The 21,043-nt window shown below is 37.5% G+C and overlaps 3 long non-coding RNA genes across 22 annotated transcripts in view; 1 reads left to right on the forward strand and 2 right to left on the reverse strand.

The window, feature by feature from the left end:
• The window catches only part of LOC123766423 (uncharacterized), a 36,420-nt gene extending 31,198 nt beyond the window's left edge, over nucleotides 1–5,222 (reverse strand). Inside the window, exon 1 of one of the 4 annotated variants that reach the window (XR_011223507.1) lies at nucleotides 4,387–5,222. This is a non-coding gene — a long non-coding RNA (uncharacterized lncRNA). Of the gene's footprint in view, nucleotides 1–1,853; nucleotides 3,518–4,386 lie in introns of those variants that run through there. The other 3 variants (XR_006773818.2, XR_011223506.1, XR_011223505.1) reach the window with 3 other exon arrangements.
• LOC123766421 (uncharacterized) lies at nucleotides 1,595–13,679 on the forward strand. 16 transcript variants are annotated; one of them, XR_011223497.1, is made up of 9 exons: nucleotides 5,297–5,555; nucleotides 5,978–6,060; nucleotides 9,355–9,383; nucleotides 11,056–11,123; nucleotides 11,464–11,532; nucleotides 11,795–11,900; nucleotides 12,507–12,569; nucleotides 12,900–12,966; nucleotides 13,514–13,679. It is a non-coding gene; the product is annotated as an uncharacterized lncRNA (long non-coding RNA). The 16 variants fall into 16 exon arrangements; XR_011223502.1 differs by having other exon boundaries at nucleotides 5,541–5,555; nucleotides 5,981–6,060; XR_006773816.1 differs by lacking the exons at nucleotides 5,297–5,555; nucleotides 9,355–9,383 and adding an exon at nucleotides 1,600–1,618.
• LOC123766422 (uncharacterized) overlaps nucleotides 13,482–21,043 on the reverse strand; it is a 35,493-nt gene continuing 27,931 nt past the window's right edge. For both annotated transcript variants that reach the window (XR_011223491.1, XR_011223490.1), the window contains 2 exons: nucleotides 13,797–13,915; nucleotides 13,482–13,610 (listed from right to left, as the gene is read on the reverse strand). This is a non-coding gene — a long non-coding RNA (uncharacterized lncRNA). The remainder of the gene's footprint in view (nucleotides 13,611–13,796; nucleotides 13,916–21,043) is intronic.

Genomic DNA, 21,043 nt, shown 5'->3' on the forward strand with positions numbered 1-21,043 from the left:
TCTGTTTCTTCCCCATAGTATCGCTGTGTCCGCGGCTCGCATTTAAGTACCCCACTCGGTGCGCGCGCTACTTAGTCGGTTAGTCTCCGACTCATGGTAATGCATTTTCTTCCTCGCAGAATTTCACCACTTTTGCTGAGAAAATCAGTGATTATTTATTATATAATAATAATTAATTTATTATTTATTAATTTATTATATATTAATTTATTATTTACCATTATAAAATAAACAAGTCCCCAATCTGAGCACGTTTTCTTCCAACCCTCAGAAAACGTATTACTAAGAGTTGAGTCTAACCGCCTAAGTTACGCGTGCACCGAGTGGGGTACTTAAAAGCGGGCCCACAGACTCATGCCGGGAGACATCTCCCGTCCACGAGGCTAACCATAGCCCGTGCTTCTTGCCCCGCTCCTGTGCCAGGTAAGTTACGGGCTCACCATAGCCCGTGCTACTTGGAACTTGTTCCGAGTAGCTGAATCTATAACAACAACAACTCGTGCGTCGTTACAGCCCCGCTCCTGTGCCAGGCAAGTCCACTACGGGCTCACCATAGCCCGTGCTACTTGGAACGTTTTGTTCCCAGTAGCTGAATCTTAAACCACCACAACCACTCATGCGACCTCTGTTCGCCTCCTCCACAGCCGCTACACTACAAAACGCCCACTCTCCTCTCGGGATCGTCTGGATCCCCAGTTTCCTTTCCAATGGAAGCACTCAAGCAGGTTTCTCGGGACACTTGTTCGATCTTGCAACGGATTTGTCTTATCTTTGGGGGGGGTGCTCCGCCGGGGGACCGGCTTCGCTGGCCTGCGGAGTGGGGGTGCTGCGCCGGATCCCCAAGTCTAGGGCTGCCCACAGCTACTTCCATATGTCAAGTGCTCTCTTGTAGTGCAAGTTAAGGGTTGCAGACTTTACATGTAAACTAGGCACTAGCATATCATTACCCCTGGAAATTCTTATCTATTCTTTTATATGCCCTCTGTGTATACAGAATATATTTTATACATACTGTACTGGCTGTGCCACTCAATTACCTCTGGCATTGTTTTTAATTATAGTATTAAGCTGATTGCGAGTACTGCAACTTTACTTCGGCTAGCCGGCACTAGGCACGGTTAATGTCCTACGACTCATTCCCTTAGTTGCAGCTTGCAGTACTGGCATTCTACTCAGTCATGTTACACGACATCTTTTATTGTGGTACAGCAGTTGCTCTGTAAACATTACTTAATAAATTAAGGTCCCCCCACTCCTGGCTTGTTTTTTCTCCCCGATCAGAATTTATGGTTATTCACTAATCATTATTAGTCACCATAATTAATTATCCACTTTAATTATCTATTCTATTCGTTATAATTAGCTATTATGCTTCTTCATTTAAGGATTATCATTATAATTAATCATTTATTATTATTAATTATTTGTATTTAATAATTAATTATTATTATAAAAATAAAATAAGTCTCCCATTCTGTGCGCATTTTCTTCCAACCGCAAAAACGAGGTTTTCCATAAGGACAGGACTGAGGACTCCTCCTTGTGGAGTCCCATTCTCATGCAAGTGGTAGTCCGACACATGTCCTTGCAACTTTACTCTGGCATACCTGTGACTTAGGTAATCTTGAATCCATGCTTGCATAGTGCCCTTCACACCCTTTTTTTTTTAACTAAAGTGTGTAAAATTGCTTGCTGGCTTGCAAGTTCGAATGCTTTTTCTAGATCCTTCTAGAATGGAAGGAATTTTTTCTGGAATGGTCTCCCCAATCATGTTAAAGGTTGTACCTCTCTCAACCAGTTTAAGAGTAAAACCAAGTGCTACTTAATTAACTCCATATTGTAACCTACCTTACCTCCCTAAATGTTAACCCATGTTTTGCTTTTTGTTAAACAATGCTGTTTGTTCTCCAACTTGTACAATTGCTGATTTCTGCCATGTTCCCCCCTTTTTATTTTTTATTCCTTTTTTTCAACACAATTTATACCTAATCCCAATTACTATTAAGTTTTAGTCTGTGTTTTTTTTTCCTATGTTGTGTAGTGTTAACGCTGGCGGCCGTCGTTTTTATGAAGCCCGGATTATATCCATCACATCACTCAACTTCATTTAATAACTATATGCCTGTTAAGTACAAGATTTTAATTTATTAATAGCATTATATTGTGGTTTTAATATTGAACAATATATATACGAAACGTACTACTTTTGTGTCTGTAATGATGACAATATATGTGTGCGATCCGTCTTGTGTACCAAGTGACTAGTATTCCGTTTGGGACCCCTTTGGCACTGTTCCGAACCTTAATGGAATCTGACCCATATATCAATCAGGTCAACCCATGTGTTGCGTTTCCAAAAGGGTCGCCCATGTTAGAATCGGTGAACGCCCTAGTAATATTGTTGAAAACATCTTAATAACTTATTAAACCAAAGGTCTTTTTATGTCAGAAGAACGGCAGAAACTGGATCTATATATGAAAACTCTTTCAGGACAAAATTTAAAGTAAAACTAAAGATATTTGTAGTTGTATAAAAGTTGCATTTTTCATCGGTCGTAGAGCCGGAAATCCGCAATATTCATCTCAGAACAATGCTTATTTCACGCAGAATCGTTAATAAACGTAAGATTTTTATACGTCTCAAGAAAGATAGAAACATAATCTTCATTTTAAATGCCTTACCATGGGCATATTTGTATTTAAAGCGAAGATACGTGTATTTTTCTAATCGGCGAGCTCCGATCCCGCACAGATCGAGCAACGGAGTAACTCTCAGAACAATGCTTATTTCACGTAAATTTGTTAATAAACGCAAATGTTTTTATATGTGTTGAGAAAGATAGAAATATAAGCTTCATTTTAAATACTTTACCATAGATATATATAAAGTTCTAATGAAGATACATGTGTTTTAATAATCGCCGAGCTCCGACCCCGCACAGACTGATCGACAGAGCAACTCTCTCTCAGAACAATGCTTATTTCACGTAAATTCATTAATAAACACATATGTTTTATATGTCTCAAGAAAGATAGAAATATAAGCTTCATTTTAAATACTTTAACATAGACATATATAAAGCTCAAGTGAAGATACATACGTTTTTATAGTGGCATTCAGTAGCTTGTCGGTCATGGAATGCAGAAGCCTACGCACTTGCCAATATAGTGTGTAATTAACAAAGATACGCTTATAAAGCCTAAAATATTATATGCCTTCAGAAAGACAGAGATATGCTCGTTATTGTGAGTGCACCAAAGGAAATATATCTTGTTGGAGGACAAAGATATATCAATTCTAAAATAAGTTTCGACTCTCGCTCGGGCGAGAGATAGCGCGACTCTCGCCCCATCTATTGGAGATTCTGTTCACCTAATGACCCAAAGCTACTCAAAGCCTCCTAGCATTACTTAAATAATGAAGAAATATGGTATATTTATTCACTATAATGTTGGTGCTTAATGCAGAACACGAGAAAACATATATTTACTATAAAATAATATACTTCCATTAAGAAATAAGTAAATATGTGGCCTCATAGGAAGTCAACGGTCCAGGTGTCAATGTTGTGGAGCGACTTATCCAAGATATATTGTTGTCTGGAAAGTGTTTGTTGGCATATCAACCTTCTGTACACAGTGATCCAGTCGTCGCACTTCTCTCCTTAAATGATCGCAAATTTAGTTTATTATATTAACAAGTAGAATACGTATTTCTAATAATATCTAACATAACTAGCCAGAAAATATTTAAGACTTATTGAAAAATACATGTCTGGAAGTTAAATCGACTTCATAGAACAATAGTGTTGGTCTATACTAATCGTTATTCGTTAGTATGCGTTCGCTACTTAAAACATTTACTGTACTGATGTAAAATCTCCCATGTCTCTTCGCACATGGAACACCGAACCTTACACACTCTCTGATATATTGTTTAATTAATAGAGATTCACTAATAAAGCTTATAATTGTATATGTTATCAAAAAGGCATAGATAAAGTCGTTCTTACGTTTTAGTCACAGAGATTAGATATTAGTAAAGTAAAGTTCATTTTATTCAGGAAAGTACATAAATAGTCGATTTACAAACATAATATTGGATTTATAGATAGAGCTAGTACATACAATACCTAAAGCCACTAGTACGCATAGCGTTTCGGGCATATTATTGAGAGAGGAAAGATGTTTTTGCGAGGGCAGCGGCGAGGGCGGGCGGAGTGAGGCAGAGCCCTGAACTGAATAATACAGGAGAAGATGCCCATTGGGGCGAGCCTTGAAGTGGGGACAGCTGAAGAGTAGTCGGTGAGAGGAAATGCTGAAGTTGAAGAAAAAGTGCCAGGGCTAAACCCAGCTGCGTGACAATACGTCGATGCTGCAACCAACCCAACAACTGGCTAGGCTTGGAGGCGGGTCTGGAAGGCGGCGGTGGCAGTGCTTCAGCATTCAAGGTGGAAACAATCTGTCTTCATGTGGTGTCTTCTTCTTCAATTTGGTGTTTCTTCTTTCTTCTTGCTTCGAGTAATCATTTGATGTTTGTAATCGGCGTAGTCTGGTGGGAAAAGGTCCTTTGACAATGTGGTTTCGTCGCATTCAACGAAGATTACTTCGTTCTTTAGTGTGTACTTTAAGTTTGGATCATTCAGCAGGCATTTGTGCGCCCGTATTTATACGGCCCCAAACTGCCCGCGCAACGCCGCGGGACGCGCTGCGCAATTGTTTCTTTCTCCCCCGCCAGAAAAATCCCCCTTGTGAAGCAGTGACCATATTTAAACAATTTTTTTTTTTACCGACGCTCTCCCTATTGATGAGAACTAGAACCTAATGAAGATAAATGTTAATTTTATGTAGATACTGTAATAAACGAAAGTTTTTAATGTCATCAGAGAAGCAGAAATATAGGCAAATTTTAAATCCCTTGTCATAAATATAACTGAAGTGAAAGCAAAGATATATGCATTTTGATAGTTACAAAGACAGCTCTTTAACACGGGTGGAACACGAACAAGGGGAACTTAGTACCCAAATGAGCCACAGAGATATTAGAAAGATTTTTTTCAGTGTCAGAGTAGTTAACAAATGGAATGTATTAAGCAGTGATGTGGTGGAGGCTGACTCCATACACAATTTCAAATGTAGATGTGATAGAGCCCAATAGGCTCAGGAACCTGTACACCTGTTGATTGACGGTTGAGAGTCGGGACCAAAGGACCAAAGCTCAACCCCTGCAAGCACAAATTAGGTGAGTACAACTAGGTGAATACAGCTGAGGGGCGGGACCAAACAGCTGAAGCTCAATTCCCTACACATAACTAGGCGAGTCCATAGGAATTACCGTTTGTCCTGGCGCCATCTATGTTTTGACAGCAGTACTACTAATGTTCCCACGTTATGTGATGATCGCTATACGGGTGTTACGGTCAGTTTCTTTTCTATATATGTTTATGGACAACGTAGGTGATTTGAGGCAATTTGCGGCCAGAGTGAAATAGTATCCACGCGGTGAGTGATGGAGGAGGATATATACTGCTGTGTACTCGACCAACGGGTGAGAGGTAAGTTATATCGAACAATCATGGGGAATAGATGGGTTATTTTAAGCGTAGAATGTCAGGTAACCGGTAACTACACAGATGGGGTAGTGTTTTTTTGTCTTTATTTACTAAAGTGGAACACTACATTATGCCTTTAGCTGAACAAGTCTACTGGTGGGGGAAGTAGACAGGTTTTATGAAAGTATTTTACCTAAATATTTGTATTTGGTTAACTAGTTCAGCCGTTACCAGGGAGGGTGTTCCTTTAATCTAATCTAAAAATTCTAGCCGGACAAAGTGATTAAATAAAAAAATTGAATAGAACGAAGTGGTTTGCCAGGGTGCTGTTCGTACATCAGCTCAGGGTCCTGAGCTGATGTACCCTATGGCGAAGATTGAGGAAGTAGTTTCCTGAAGTAATGAATGGCATACTTTATAACCAGCAGCCGGCACCAGCTCTGGACAACGTCGGAGTGGACGAGGCCCAGATCCCGTGGGGAGGAAGGTCTACACTAACATGTAAAAGGTAGATAATCTGACCCTCTCCCCCCTCCCCCCCATTGGCAGTTTGTCACAGGTCCCCCCCCCCCTTTTCCACTTAATTAGCTTGTAAAGCTTTATCTTAAACAGCAGCTTAACTTGGCATTTATGGCTTTAGTGGGACTGTTCCATTGGATAATAGTGGGTGGGAAAAGCGTCTTTTGTTCTGCATTAGTGTTTCTCTTTAAACCATTGATTCAATGTTCCATTCAACTTTATCTTGACATCATTTTGCTAATTGATCAATTTTCTGTGAAGAAATGGATAGCATCCTATCTGGCTTGCATTGTACCATTTTTACTAATGTCAGTTTCATAAAGAATGAATTATTGGCTGGTATTAAATATCGTCTAAAGTAGATAAAATCGGTGTCCATGCTGTGGTATTAGTTGGGTGAACGAGATTAATGAAAGTTATTTAATGTGCTTAGTTTCCGTGCCAGTTGTGTGGTAGGTTGTGAAAAGCTTTAAGGGGTCCATTAGGTATGTTTTTCAAAATGGTTAAGATTTCACTTTTTTGACCCTTTGTATATGGAAAGGGTTTGATCTGGTCAATCTCGGCATCATAGAATAAATAGAAATATTGAATTGGGTGTTAAAAAAAAAAAAAAAAAAAAAAAATAAAAAAATGGTGTCAACTGAAATGATGTCTGACTGGCTATCACAACAGCCTATATTAAAAAAATAGTTGTAGTAAAGATTTTTTAATTTTATTGTTTATTGAAGGATTTGCATGAAACTTGTACACGTGATGGCATGTAAGCCTATCTGTAAGGGTGCCAAGGGGGCCATGAAATTGGTTGTCAACCTCTGCCACAGATGGCAGCACCTTAGACTTTTATTTAAACAAACAAGTAAAATAATGTTTAACTTTAAATTTTTTAATAAATTTACATGAAACTTACACCTTAGTGTCTCAAATCTGTAGTTGGCATTTTTTTCACAAAGTTCATTAGATTTCATAATAGCAAACATGTTAAATTTGCATATGTTTTTGGGGGGCACTTTGACTATTTGTATTAGGAAAACAGTGTTGGAAAAACCCAACTTTATATCCTTCATATGCTCATGTTAGAAAAGTCGTAGAATGATTATATGAAATGTGTGGTTGTATACACACTTGAAAATGTAATATTCGTTGAAAAGAAAAATTAAATCTTTCTATTTAGGGTGCAGTACTTTAACTTTGAACTGTTGCATCTCTTTTCATGTACAACTAGTCCAAAAAAAATATTGGTCGACATTGAACTTTTACAATAAACTAATATAATGGTCCCTTAAAAAAATCCATGTATGCAGTTGCTGGAAGTACTTTATTAGTTGGTTAATTTGCAAAGTTTGCATGACAGCCTTGTTTATATAATTTTTTTTTGGTTCAAACACCCCCCCCTTCCCCCCACAAACTACATTTCTTTAAATATTTAATCAAAATGGTGGCTGAATCTGAAAAGATTCCAAAAGCCGACTAGATTGGATGCAGCTTTTCTGCTGTGCTACTTGTGGCCTGCATAAATGGGAGGAACATCTGCAAAATTCCAATCTAGGGAAGTAGTAGTAGGTCTAGAGGCACACTTCATGGAAAGTGTCCTTGACTTTACTTTTAAATGTCCACACCTGTGGCTTTAGAATCTTTCGGCTTTTTCCCCTTGTATCTTACTATGGTTTCTAAATTAATTTCCTACACCTGCTTAAAATATAAATGATTTTGTATAAAGTTGAATACTGATGTAATAGTGAATTTAATGTTTGATGCTTTGATTAGAAGATACGTTAAGGTGGAGCCAGTGATACTGGTTATCGTCATCTAGTATGTGGTTTGGTCAAAATGTATTTGGTCACGATAGTCTTCTGCAATGTTGGATGCCCTTGTATTGATATTAAGGTTTTAAAGTGTACTTTGGGATATTTTTGAGTTTCTTGCAGAATTTGAATCTTCAGTAGGTTCAGATTTTTATATGCTGAACATGTTCCAGGAGGCTTTGCTTCGTTACTAGGTTGAATTACCTGTACAATCTACATAATGTAGTTTATTATAGGTGCGAATGATACTTGGGAAAGCTATTATTCCCATAATACTTAAATATTGTATCTATTTAATCAAAGGTGTTTCAAACTTGCCGTTATTGTTCCTTGTCTGAGGGTAGTGAGAAATTGTCCAGACTTTCTAGATGGTGAATATATTCTATAACATTTTCCTGAAAGTAATTACAAAAGTAGGTAATTATTAGTTTCTTTAAATTTGGATAAAATTAGAATTGCTTTGGTAGTTTCAGGTAGATAATTTTAGTCGGATACAATGTTGTGTAATCTAGTTTTATTAATTATGCCAATACTAAAAAGCTTTTTATATTGGAAGTCTTCGCACTTGTTTCCTAAGATTGGCATCATTAGGTGCATATTCCAGCTTCAGGAAAAGTTGTAAATAGATAATGAAATGTATATTTGTATGTATAAGTGTGTTTATTTCTTTGTTGGAATATTTTAAAGGCTGTAGGTTGTGCTTATTGTAATTTAGCATTAACATATTGTCCAGTCTTAAAGGCCATGACAGTTAGGTTTATAATCTAGTATCTTGGCATAGATAGGAAACATGTTTATAAAATTTAGTATTAATTTTAGTAAGTTAATTATCAATAATTAACACTAGTTGTGTAAAATGTGTGGTACTGCAGTTTAATAATTATGGTCCAGAATCTTGTTGGATGTTAGAATTTGAGTTAGGTGACACCCAAGCTCGGGGATGCTGTATTAATTTATCAGGTAAACTTATATTGCTTGTTATGGGAGACTGGCCACTGTAATTCTCTACTCGATATACAGGCTAAATAGTCTCTACTATGAAGTCCATATGCTATTGTCAAGAAAGTACATAGGTGGGTTTTAGGTTATGCATTGGATGAGGAAAATGGGAATGTATAACTTGTCCTTGATGATAGTTTAGTATATTTTTTAGCTAGTATGTTGCATAATAGAAATAGTGGTAAAATGTTCATTGCACACAATGGCACCAGCTGTTAAATGATATTGATCAGTGCATTGTTACTAGATTCTTGGAACTTTTCCTTGCATGGTCAGTAATTTAATATGGTAATTATAGATTTGTATACTTGCCTATTGGTTAAATTTGGTGCAAATTAGTTTTTATTGTACATTTCTAAAGTTTTCTAACTTGTTATACATAGTTACTTTAATATTCATAAACTGCTAAAGTGCATAATTTTAAAGTTTAATAGAAATTAAAAGTATACATAAATTTATTAATTTAGATTTTCTCTTGACAGGTGGAGATGCATTTTCTGCAATGACCCCTGTAATGTATTGAAATGTATTTGTTGGTAGTAGCTTACAACTTTGGTTATGGCCTCTTGTGTTGATGTTGTCACTTATTGTAAATTGTGATGAATGATGGTATGAGAGCTGTTCTCAGTTTATTAAAACAAGCTTTTTGGCCGTTTTAGAATACTTAATATTCTTGGCACCATCTGTCTTGAGACTAATAGACTTGCATTACTAGATCATAAATTTATGGGTGTCATGGGCAGTTGACCTTCCTTATGAGCAACAAGGTGATGCAAGGTAATTTTTCCCCCACACTTTGATGTAGTTGTTTAAGCCATAATGTGGTGCGTGGGTTTGAAGAAATAATCACCGCTCCACATTGTGATAAGATGGATTCCTGTTGCATTGAAGCCTGCAAGTTGAATAAATGTTTTGGCAAATATTGTAGTTATAATACTGTACACTTGTAATACTTATTATAAACACTGTATACTTATAATACTGTGAATTTTTTTATTGATAAATACCAGTTTATATTGTTAATGAGAATAATGATTATAGCTTGGTGAAAGGGTGGTTATATTAATTTTAGAAGTACTTTGTTATATCAAATGTTCGTTTTGAAGGTAGTTGAAATGTAATTCTTATAAATTGCCCATTTCTAAGTCGGCAACATCGATTTTAAAGTATTGAAGGCATTGTAGGAAGTCTTTACCAAAGTAAAGGTATATTGGGGCACTTAATGTAGGTGTATGCAAGCTAAAAGTTGAAAATGTTAATACAACATTAATGTTGTATAGATTGTCACTGCCCATCCTGTAGATATTAGTCATGGCAAGTTGTCTACTAAATGAGGTCCCAAACCCTTTCTGGCTTGTCATGAGGGAGGGGGGTGGGGGGGTGGGCTTGGTGGGCAGCTACTGGAATGATGCTCCATGGGGTCAGTCCTGTCATTAGGAGGCCTTGTGCTCCTGTTGCTGTCTTCACCAATTTTGCTAGACACTTTAACTTTTTAACTTTTAGTTTCAATTTTCTAACCCCTCTTCTCATTTCAAACTAATCATTTCCTGCTGACCTTTTGCCAGTCTTGATTATTCTTTGACTTGACTTCTCTTTTGATGCATGGGTGTTTCGGGAGGCATACTCGCCTGTCTAGAGTGAGGGGGGACCCCTTTTATCGCTCTTCCTTTCGTCGCTGAACACTCTTAACACTGACGGTTCTTGAGGTGGCGTACAATCAGTTTATTCGTTGGAGGAATTGCTTTGAATAGCGCAAAGAATTTTCACTTGTGAAGTGGGGTGTTAACTTGAGATTTTATTAAATTTAAGAGTAGAGTTTATTTATAATTAAATTTATATTTAAATGTAAATTTGTCTGCTTAATCTTCAGTTCAGTTAATTGTTGGGCTAGAAGTTTGTATCGTATATAAATTTAACAAGTGTGATGCATCAAATGAACAATCTAAATGGGCTGTGTTCAAATGTCAGTTTGCAGATGCACCTTAATTGACTGTGCCATGACATGGTAAAAGAATTGCAACTGGGAGGTCTACTGACCTCATGGATTTGTTCATCTAAATTTAAAAAAATTAAAAAGATAATTTCATAATTGAAAGTAAAGAGTTACAGAATACAAATTAACTGGTACCTGTACTTGATCTTTTAATAATATAACTGAAGTTTAAATAGGCTTTTTCTTTCAGAACATGGATTGGAAAGTCCTAAACTACATTCCTGGAGTTTGAAGGTGTCGATTGACATTCAGAATCAGGTGTGGTAGTATTTTAAACAGATTTGCATTATATTAAATAGTAAAGTTAAAATCTATCATTATGGCTAGATAATTTGAATGATTGCATATAATGTAAAGAAAAAATTGCCATAGTCTGAAGTATCTTTCTCAAGTTTAATGTACTCAAACTTAGATAATGGCTACTCAAACTAATTTTTGTTGCTTGATTAGCATTAGTGAGAAGCTGACAATATTAACATTTTGGTAGATTTGAAAGGAACATTATCTATTGTGAATTTGTGTAAACTTGCAAAAGTAAAATAAGCCCAATACAGAATTTATAAGCTAATTTAGTTAAATGTTTCTAATGCTTTTATAGATTACAATGGTATCCAAGCATTGACTGACTTGAAGTGTGGCTGTTCTACTCTGCACATCTATGAAGCTGGTATGTTGAATTAGTTTTAGCTATATCAATTGCCGTACCAATATGGGGGATCCTAACTATAAATTGGTTTGAAAATAAAATTTCAGTAGCATGCCTTTAATTTTTACTTAAAAGGGCTTTATTCTAGAATTTATAAATGAAAGATGGTGGGGGAAGTAGCTAATTTATTAGTGTAGTTTTAAAAAGGCAAATATTGAAGTTTAAAGATAATTCTTTTCTTTGCACAGCAATTTTTGAACCATATTTAATGTTTCATTGACAGGTTGTGGAGGGTCCTTCCAACATAATTTCAGGGATGGTGTACAGAACAATTGGTGAAAGTTATGCTACAGAAAATAGCAGTTGTGTGTGAGAATTAGTTGGCAAAAGTAAGTTTACTGATATAATTAGTTTAGTGTTTAAATATTTAGGTAAAAAATTGATTGTGAAGGGGCCTTGACATGGAAAAATAAACTAGTTCTAGGCCTTGACAAATGGGGTACAATATCAGTTTAGTCCTTGCAGGAATTGCTTTGAATAGCATAAAGAAAATTTAAAATGTAAAGTGTTAATTCTTAAATGGAATAAAATCCGAAGGTATATAAATATTTAAAATGTAATTGGTTAGTTTTGGTTTTTAATTATTTGGCTAAAAGTGTGCAATCTATAAATTGCACAGTGATATCTCAAATGAACAAATCTACAAGGGCTGTGATGGTTCAAATGTGTGAAGATTGCACATGTACCATGACAAGGTAAAAGAAATGCCTGGGAGGCCTACTGACCTCATGGCTCTAGCATTCCTGGTTTGGTGCCTTTTGATAATTACTTAATCATGGCTCCTGCAGTTGGATATAGGTTTGAACCCTCATGGATTTGTTCATCAAAATGTTTAACTTAAAAGGATATGTTCATAACTGCAAGTAAAAAATTATTAACTGGTAACTGTCATGGTTTTTAATATAATTGAAGTTTAAATAGACTTTTTCTTTCAGAATATGGATTGGGAAGTGCAGAACTACATCCTGGAGTTTGAAAGTGTTGACATTCAGAATAAGGTGTGTGGTAAACATTATTTTAAACAGTAAAGTTAAACAATCGAGCATTATAGGTAAAGATAATTTGAAATGATGGTTGCATGTAGATAATGTAAATTAAAAATTGCCATTAAAGTCTGAAGTATTGTTCTCCACTTTGATGTACTTGTGGCTACTCAAACTAAGTTTAATGTCAATGTTTTTTGCTTGATAAGCATTAGTGACAAAATCCACTAAAATGTTAATATTGTAAGATTAAATGAACATTATCCATTGTGAATTTTCAAAGTGACTAAAGTAAAATTAGCCCAATACAGAATTTATAAGGTAATTTGGTTAAATGTGTTTCAGGTGCTAATGAAGATTACAATGGTACCAAAGCAGTGAGGCTATTCTACTCCACACATCCAATAAACTGGTATGTTGAATTACATGTTTTAGCTATATCAAATAATTAATTTACTTACTTTTTCATCTAGTCCATTTATAGATGTGTACCAAAGTCCTACTGTTACCACCTGCAGGGATTGATGCAGTTTGTACTGATCCTACCCCATTTCATAGAAGGGGACCAGGCAGTCCTGCAGATTTCCCTGGCTTGGCTTTTTCAGAGCCCTGCTCTACTACCCATCCAATAGATGGACTAGAATTGCATAGGTGTAGGGACCCTTAACAATGTGCAAACATTGTTAATAACTACAGGGCTTGTTCACTGAGAGTGGATACATCCAGAGGTTTAGTGCCTGGAACATGATGTACATAGGCATATGTACATGTTGAGGGCACTAAACCAATAGATGTGATGCACTCTTGCAGTCAACAAGTCTTGCCTCAAAATACAAGTAAGGGGTAGGCCTTGCTGAACCAATCTTAAAAGATTGGGACTTAGGGGTTTTGGTGCTTATAGATAGGTGTGTTAATAAAATGAGTGTCCCTGTTTGATATACTTTATTTTTCTTTTACAGGTGGATGATTTCCTTGGTACTCTGGAGTTTTCCCTGGCCTTGATGATCTTTTGGAGTCTTCAGTGGATTGCATCTAGGAGCAGCAGCTTCCCACAACCTGAAATGGACACTAGTCAATATTAGATGTTACACTGTATACTATGCAATAAATATTCTAATGAAACTACTTTATACTGTACTTTATCCTGAAATTAGCAAAGATTCTATCATGCTGGAAATTACTGATTATTCCTGATGCAAAGTCTAACATCTAAAGAACTTCTGAAATTTATAAATAACTTACTAAAGTGAAAATTATTGGTAGGTGTTAGTATATCGAACAGGGACACTCATTATTTTTCTTTTACAGGTGGATGATGTCTTTGGTACTCTGGACATTTTCTTGGCCTTTGAAGTCTCAACCTGAAACATAAAATTGTCTTAGTTATATTGTATACTATTTAATGAAACTTTATGTACTTTATCCTGAAAGTAGCTTTAATTCAACTGTGCTTGAAATTTATTACTAATGCAGTCTTCCTAACAATGACATCTAAAGAAAACTGATTTATACATGCAGGTTTAAATTAATGCATTATGAGTTATAAGTTTTCATAAAGGTAATGTAGTTTATGAGAACTTAAACTTCATAAAGCTATTATAAACTTACACATGAGCATCTTAAGCATACAAAACTGAAATCATTTTGACCACTTTTTAGAACTTTGCATTCCAAACTGAATTAACCTAATAAAATTTAAAATTATTTATAATATAACTACCAAATTTCACTTCTAAAACAAATGTATGGGCTAAACTTCCACTTATCAATGATGTTGCATAGCTTATGTAAAAATTTAAGTCAATGGCAAGATTGAAAAAAAACTAAATTTAGTTTAATGTGCCTTACTAAATGTCACACCTTAACCAATGCGATTACTATAATGGGCTATGTATTGAAACTCTACAGGAAACTACAACTTTCATACTTGCTAACAATATTGTCTAATGCTGGACAATATCAAATGAGACCAAACACTACAATTTTCTACTAGTCTAAGAAAAGAAAAAAACTTTAGAAATGTCCAATCTGTGTTAATATTTGCTGCACTATGAAATGTCTACCAAATATTTGGAATCAACACTAAATTCACACGCCAGACAATCCATTACCACAAATGTTTCAAGCTGCTGAATATAACTATTTAAAGATATTGTATACATACACTGCCTGTAACAAGCACCATAAATGGGAAGAGCTTTTCAAACTAAAATTATAAAAACTTCAGATACCTGGAATTCAATCTAAGCTCTTAAATGAACTTTCCATTCAAACTTATTGACACTTAAACTCACTATATAGGTTCAAAGCTATTCTCAACTTTATCTGGATTTCAAATGTCACTTAAATTTTTTAAACTGCCAAGCAGAAAAATTCTGATTACTTTAACCTCACATCTGCAAGGTCCTGAAGGGGAGATTCATTCATAGTCTTGTAAAATCAACAAAACGGTTTGTTAAAAAAAAACTTTTTTTTAAAGATGACCAGCTATTCGCACAAGACTATTGGTACACAAGTACTTTGTTTGCTAAAGCACCATATGAAACACTAGGAATAAAATACCAGGCACATAGAATAAATGGTAGAAAGGATAAAAATGAAGGCTTAATTAAACCAAAGAAATTAAAGGTTCCTCCAAAACAGATTTGACTGGAGGCATACCACAAGGGTCTATACCTTATATACATCAATAACAAATCAAAATATTAAAAACCACATCAAATTTGCAGATGACGCCAAGATTTATGGTATAAAGAACATGAAACTATTATATCGAGTCCTTACAAAGATCTACACGAACTCTAAAAATGGTTCAAAGACTGGCAAATTCTTCTTAATATACGTTTAACATTGCAAAACCTTAGAGGTGAGCCAGAACAATCAATATCACAACTACCACATTAACATTAAAATGAAGCAGAACGATGAAATAAAGGACCTTTGAGCAAGAATCCATCATTAACCAAAAGTTGCTGCACTAACATCACAATCACTAACAAAACTTTTGAAATAATTTAGTGACATTTTGACTTTAAGGAAAAGAAGGTAGTTATTCTACTGTTAAAACACTTATACACCAGATATCTATTATCACTTAGATAACTGTATCCAAGCATGGACACCCCCACTCTCTTTAGAAAAACACATCTACTTTCAAACAACTTCAACACTGGCCAACAAAAATATTTCTAAAACTAAGTCGACTAATACCAGGAACAACTGAGGGCCACGACAAACACTGCAGCCCTCTCCTACCCCAAGTCTTATGCTATTAATGATCCAAGAAATTTTGATATACTTCCTACAGACGAGTCCCGTGACAGGACGATCTGGCGAGTAAACTGAAGCACGATACAGGTGTCAACGGACATCAGTCAGCCCACTTGTCACCACAGTAGATAAACTAATAACATTATAACCCGCAATTTTCTACCACTCCCTGTGGCCATTTAAATCAATAAAACCCAGGGTTGTGGCAATGTTATACAGCATAAGGTAAGGTATACAGGAATGCCTGGTAATGTCTAGTCCTTGTATGTCCATTAGGCGACTAAACTGAATAATAACATTTCTGGTGTTAGACTATTTAAGCCGAGTTTCTCAATCGGTACAAACTTTTAAAACCAAATAGGAATGCGCTTTAAACGTCCATTTATTTGGAGATTCTGCTTACCAGAATACAAATTACCGAGCTATGAAAGTACTACGAGGCAAGTTTAACTGGATGAGTGTTTGCCTATCCACTCCCCCATGAGGTATGTGATAACAATAAATAAAGAAACGGTCTTTGTGCATTCAGCGTGCAAAACTCTGACATGACATGACCAATATAGCCAGGTCATACCTACCCCTCCTACATACCCCCTAACTCCCTTCTACTCCCTCACTCCTGCCTTCCCTCCTACCCCTTCATTCCTCCCTCCTGCCCTCTCATTCCTCCCTGCTACCCCCTCATTCCTCCCTATTACCCTCTCACTCCTCCCCCTTCCTCCTGCCTCTTCACTCTTCCCTTCTACACCCTACGCCCGCACTCCTCCTCTGCTTCACTCGCACCCCTCACTACTACCCCCTAACTCCTCCCCCCCCCCCTCACTCCTCTTCCCCCCCTCACTTCCCCCATACTCCCCCACTTTTCCCCACACTCCTCATACATAGAGTATGGGGGGAAAGTGGGGGAATATGGGGGAAATGGGGTAGTATGGGGGAGTGAAGGGGAAAGTGGGGAGTATGAATATCGGAAATATTGCAAATCTGAGACCTGAACAAGATTTTTCACCCAAATTCTGGCTCTCTGCACGTATTCGCAGTTTGAAATTACGACTTTTTTTACCGAACATATGCCAAGTACTTAATGCGGCTGTGGGTCATATTTTGCCCAAAACCCCCAGCAGTTTTCAAAATATCTCAAACATCCCAATTTCGAGGCCTGAGCCATATTTTGGAGCCAAATTCTGGCTCTCTGAACGTATTCGCAGTTTGAAATTACGAAATTTTTTACCGAACACATGCCAATTACTGAAAGCGGCGGTGGGTCATATTTTGCCCAAACCCCCCTGCAGTTTTCAAAATATCTCAAACATCCAAATTTCGAGGCCTGAGCCATATTTTGTAGCCAAATTCTGGCTCTCTGCACGTATTCGCAGTTTGAAAATACAGCTTTTTTTACCGAACATCTGCCAAGTACTGAAAGCGGCAGTGGGACATATTTTGCCCAAACCCCCCTGCGGTTTTCAAAATATCTCAAACATCCCAATTTCGAGGCCTGAGCCATATTTTGGAGCCAAATTCTGGCTCTCTGCACGTATTCGCAGTTTGAAATTACGACTTTTTTTTACCGAACATATGCCAAGTACTGAAAGCGGCAGTGGGTCATATTTTGCCCAAACCCCCCTGCAGTTTTCAAAATATCTCAAACATCCAAATTTCGAGGCCTGAGCCATATTTTGGAGCCAAATTCTGGCTCTCTGCACGTATTCGCAGTTTGAAATTACGAAATTTTTTACCGAACACATTCCAATTACTGAAAGCGGCGGTGGGTCATATTTTGCCCAAACCCCCCTGCAGTTTTTAAAATATCTCAAACATCCCAATTTCGAGGCCTGAGCCATATTTTGGAGCCAAATTCTGGCTCTCTGCACGTATCCGCAGTTTGAAATTACGACTTTTTTATACCGAACATATGCCAAGTACTGAAAGCGGCGGTGGGTCATATTTTGCCCAAACCCCCCAGCAGTTTTCAAAATATCCCAAACATCCCAATTTCGAGGCCTGAGCCATATTTTGGAGCCAAATTCTGGCTCTCTGCACGTATTCGCAGTTTGAAATTACGACTTTTTTTACCGAACATATGCCAAGTACTTAATGCGGAGGTGGGTCATATTTTGCCCAAAACCCCCAACAGTTTTCAAAATATCTCAAACATCCCAATTTCGAGGCCTGAGTCATATTTTGGAGCCAAATTCTGGCTCTCTGAACGTATTCGCAGTTTGAAATTACGAAATTTTTTACCGAACACATGCCAATTACTGAAAGCGGCGGTGGGTCATATTTTGCCCAAACCCCCCTGCAGTTTTCAAAATATCTCAAACATCCAAATTTCGAGGCCTGAGCCATATTTTGTAGCCAAATTCTGGCTCTCTGCACGTATTCGCAGTTTGAAAATACAGCTTTTTTTACCGAACATCTGCCAAGTACTGAAAGCGGCAGTGGGACATATTTTGCCCAAACCCCCCTGCGGTTTTCAAAATATCTCAAACATCCCAATTTCGAGGCCTGAGCCATATTTTGGAGCCAAATTCTGGCTCTCTGCACGTATTCGCAGTTTGAAATTACGACTTTTTTTTACCGAACATATGCCAAGTACTGAAAGCGGCAGTGGGTCATATTTTGCCCAAACCCCCCTGCAGTTTTCAAAATATCTCAAACATCCAAATTTCGAGGCCTGAGCCATATTTTGGAGCCAAATTCTGGCTCTCTGCACGTATTCGCAGTTTGAAATTACGAAATTTTTTACCGAACATATGCCAAGTACTGAAAGCGGCAGTGGGTCATATTTTGCCCAAACCCCCCTGCAGTTTTCAAAATATCTCAAACATCCAAATTTCGAGGCCTGAGCCATATTTTGGAGCCAAATTCTGGCTCTCTGCACGTATTCGCAGTTTGAAATTACGAAATTTTTTACCGAACATATGCCAAGTACTGAAAGCGGCGGTGGGTCATATTTTGCCCAAACCCCCCAGCAGTTTTCAAAATATCCCAAACATCCCAATTTCGAGGCCTGAGCCATATTTTGGAGCCAAATTCTGGCTCTCTGCACGTATTCGCAGTTTGAAATTACGACTTTTTTTACCGAACATATGCCAAGTACTTAATGCGGAGGTGGGTCATATTTTGCCCAAAACCCCCAACAGTTTTCAAAATATCTCAAACATCCCAATTTCGAGGCCTGAGTCATATTTTGGAGCCAAATTCTGGCTCTCTGAACGTATTCGCAGTTTGAAATTACGAAATTTTTTACCGAACACATGCCAATTACTGAAAGCGGCGGTGGGTCATATTTTGCCCAAACCCCCCTGCAGTTTTCAAAATATCTCAAACATCCAAATTTCGAGGCCTGAGCCATATTTTGTAGCCAAATTCTGGCTCTCTGCACGTATTCGCAGTTTGAAAATACAGCTTTTTTTACCGAACATCTGCCAAGTACTGAAAGCGGCAGTGGGACATATTTTGCCCAAACCCCCCTGCAGTTTTCAAAATATCTCAAACATCCCAATTTCGAGGCCTGAGCCATATTTTGGAGCCAAATTCTGGCTCTCTGCACGTATTCGAAGTTTGAAATTACAAATTTTTTTACCGAACATATGCCAAGTACTGAATGTGGCGGTGGGTCATATTTTGCCCAAACCCCCCAGCAGTTTTCAAAATATCCCAAACTTCCCAATTTCGAGGCCTGAGCCATATTTTTGAGCCAAATTCTGCCTCTCTGCACGTATTCGCAGTTTGAAATTACAAAATTTTTTACCGAACACATGCCAATTACTGAAAGCGGCGGTGGGTCATATTTTGCCCAAACCCCCCAGCAGTTTTCAAAATATCCCAAACATCCCAATTTCGAGACCTGAGCCATATTTTGGAGCCAAATTCTGGCTCTCTGCACGTATTCGCAGTTTAAAATTACGACTTTTTTTACCGAACATATGCCAAGTACTTTATGCGGCGGTGGGTCATATTTTGCCCAAAACCCCCAGCAGTTTTCAAAATATCCCAAACAAGCCAATTTCGAGGCCTGAGCCATATTTTGGAGCCAAATTCTGGCTCTCTGCACGTATTTGCAGTTTGAAAATACAGCTTTTTTTACCGAACATCTGCCAAGTACTGAAAGCGGCAGTGGGACATATTTTGCCCAAACCCCCCCTGCAGTTTTCAAAATATCTCACACATCCCAATTTCGAGGCCTGAGCCATATTTTGGAGCCAAATTCTGGCTCTCTGCACATATTCGCAGTTTGAAATTACGAAATTTTTAACTGAACACATACCAATTACTGAAAGCAGCAGTGGGTCATATTTTGCCCAAACCCCCCAGCAGTTTTCAAAATATCTCAAACATCCCAATTTCGAGGCCTGAGCGATATTTTTGAGCCAAATTCTGGCTCTCTGCACGTATTCGCAGTTTGAAATTACGACTTTTTTTTACCGAACATATGCCAAGTACTGAATGCGGAGGTGGGTAATATTTTGCCCAAACCCCCCAGCAGTTTTCAAAATATCCCAAACATCCCAATTTCGAGGCCTGAGCCATATTTTGGAGCCAAATTCTGGCTCTCTGCACGTATTCGCTGTTTGAAATTACGACTTTTTTTTACTGAACATAAGTAAAGTACTGAACGCGGCAGTGGGTCATATTTTGCCCAATCCCCCCTGCAGTTTTCAAAATATCTCAAACATCCCAATTTCGAGGCCTGAGCCATATTTTGGAGCCAAATTCTGGCTCTCTGCACGTATTCGCAGTTTGAAAATACAACTTTTTTTACCGAACATCTGCAAGTACTGAAAGCGGCAGTGGGACATATTTTGCCCAAACCCCCCTGCAGTTTTCAAAATATCTCAAACATCCCAATTCGCAGGCCTGAGCCATATTTTTGAGCCAAATTCTGGCTCTCTGCACGTATTCGCAATTTGAAATTACGAAATTTTTTACCGAACACATGCCAATTACTGAAAGCGGCAGTGGGTTATACTTTGCCCAAAACCCCCTGCAGTTTTCAAAATATCTCAAACATCTCAATTTCGAGGCCTGAGCCATATTTTGGAGCCAAATTCTGGCTCTCTGCACGTATTCGCAGTTTGAAATTACGATTTTTTTTTACCGAACATATGCCAAGTACTGAAAGCGGCAGTGGGACATATTTTGCCCAAACCCCCCTGCAGTTTTCAAAATATCTCAAACATCCCAATTTCGAGGCCTGAGCCATATTTTGGAGCCAAATT

This window comes from Procambarus clarkii, chromosome 62 (genome assembly GCF_040958095.1).
Source record: "Procambarus clarkii isolate CNS0578487 chromosome 62, FALCON_Pclarkii_2.0, whole genome shotgun sequence".
Taxonomy (NCBI): Eukaryota; Metazoa; Arthropoda; class Malacostraca; order Decapoda; family Cambaridae; genus Procambarus; species Procambarus clarkii.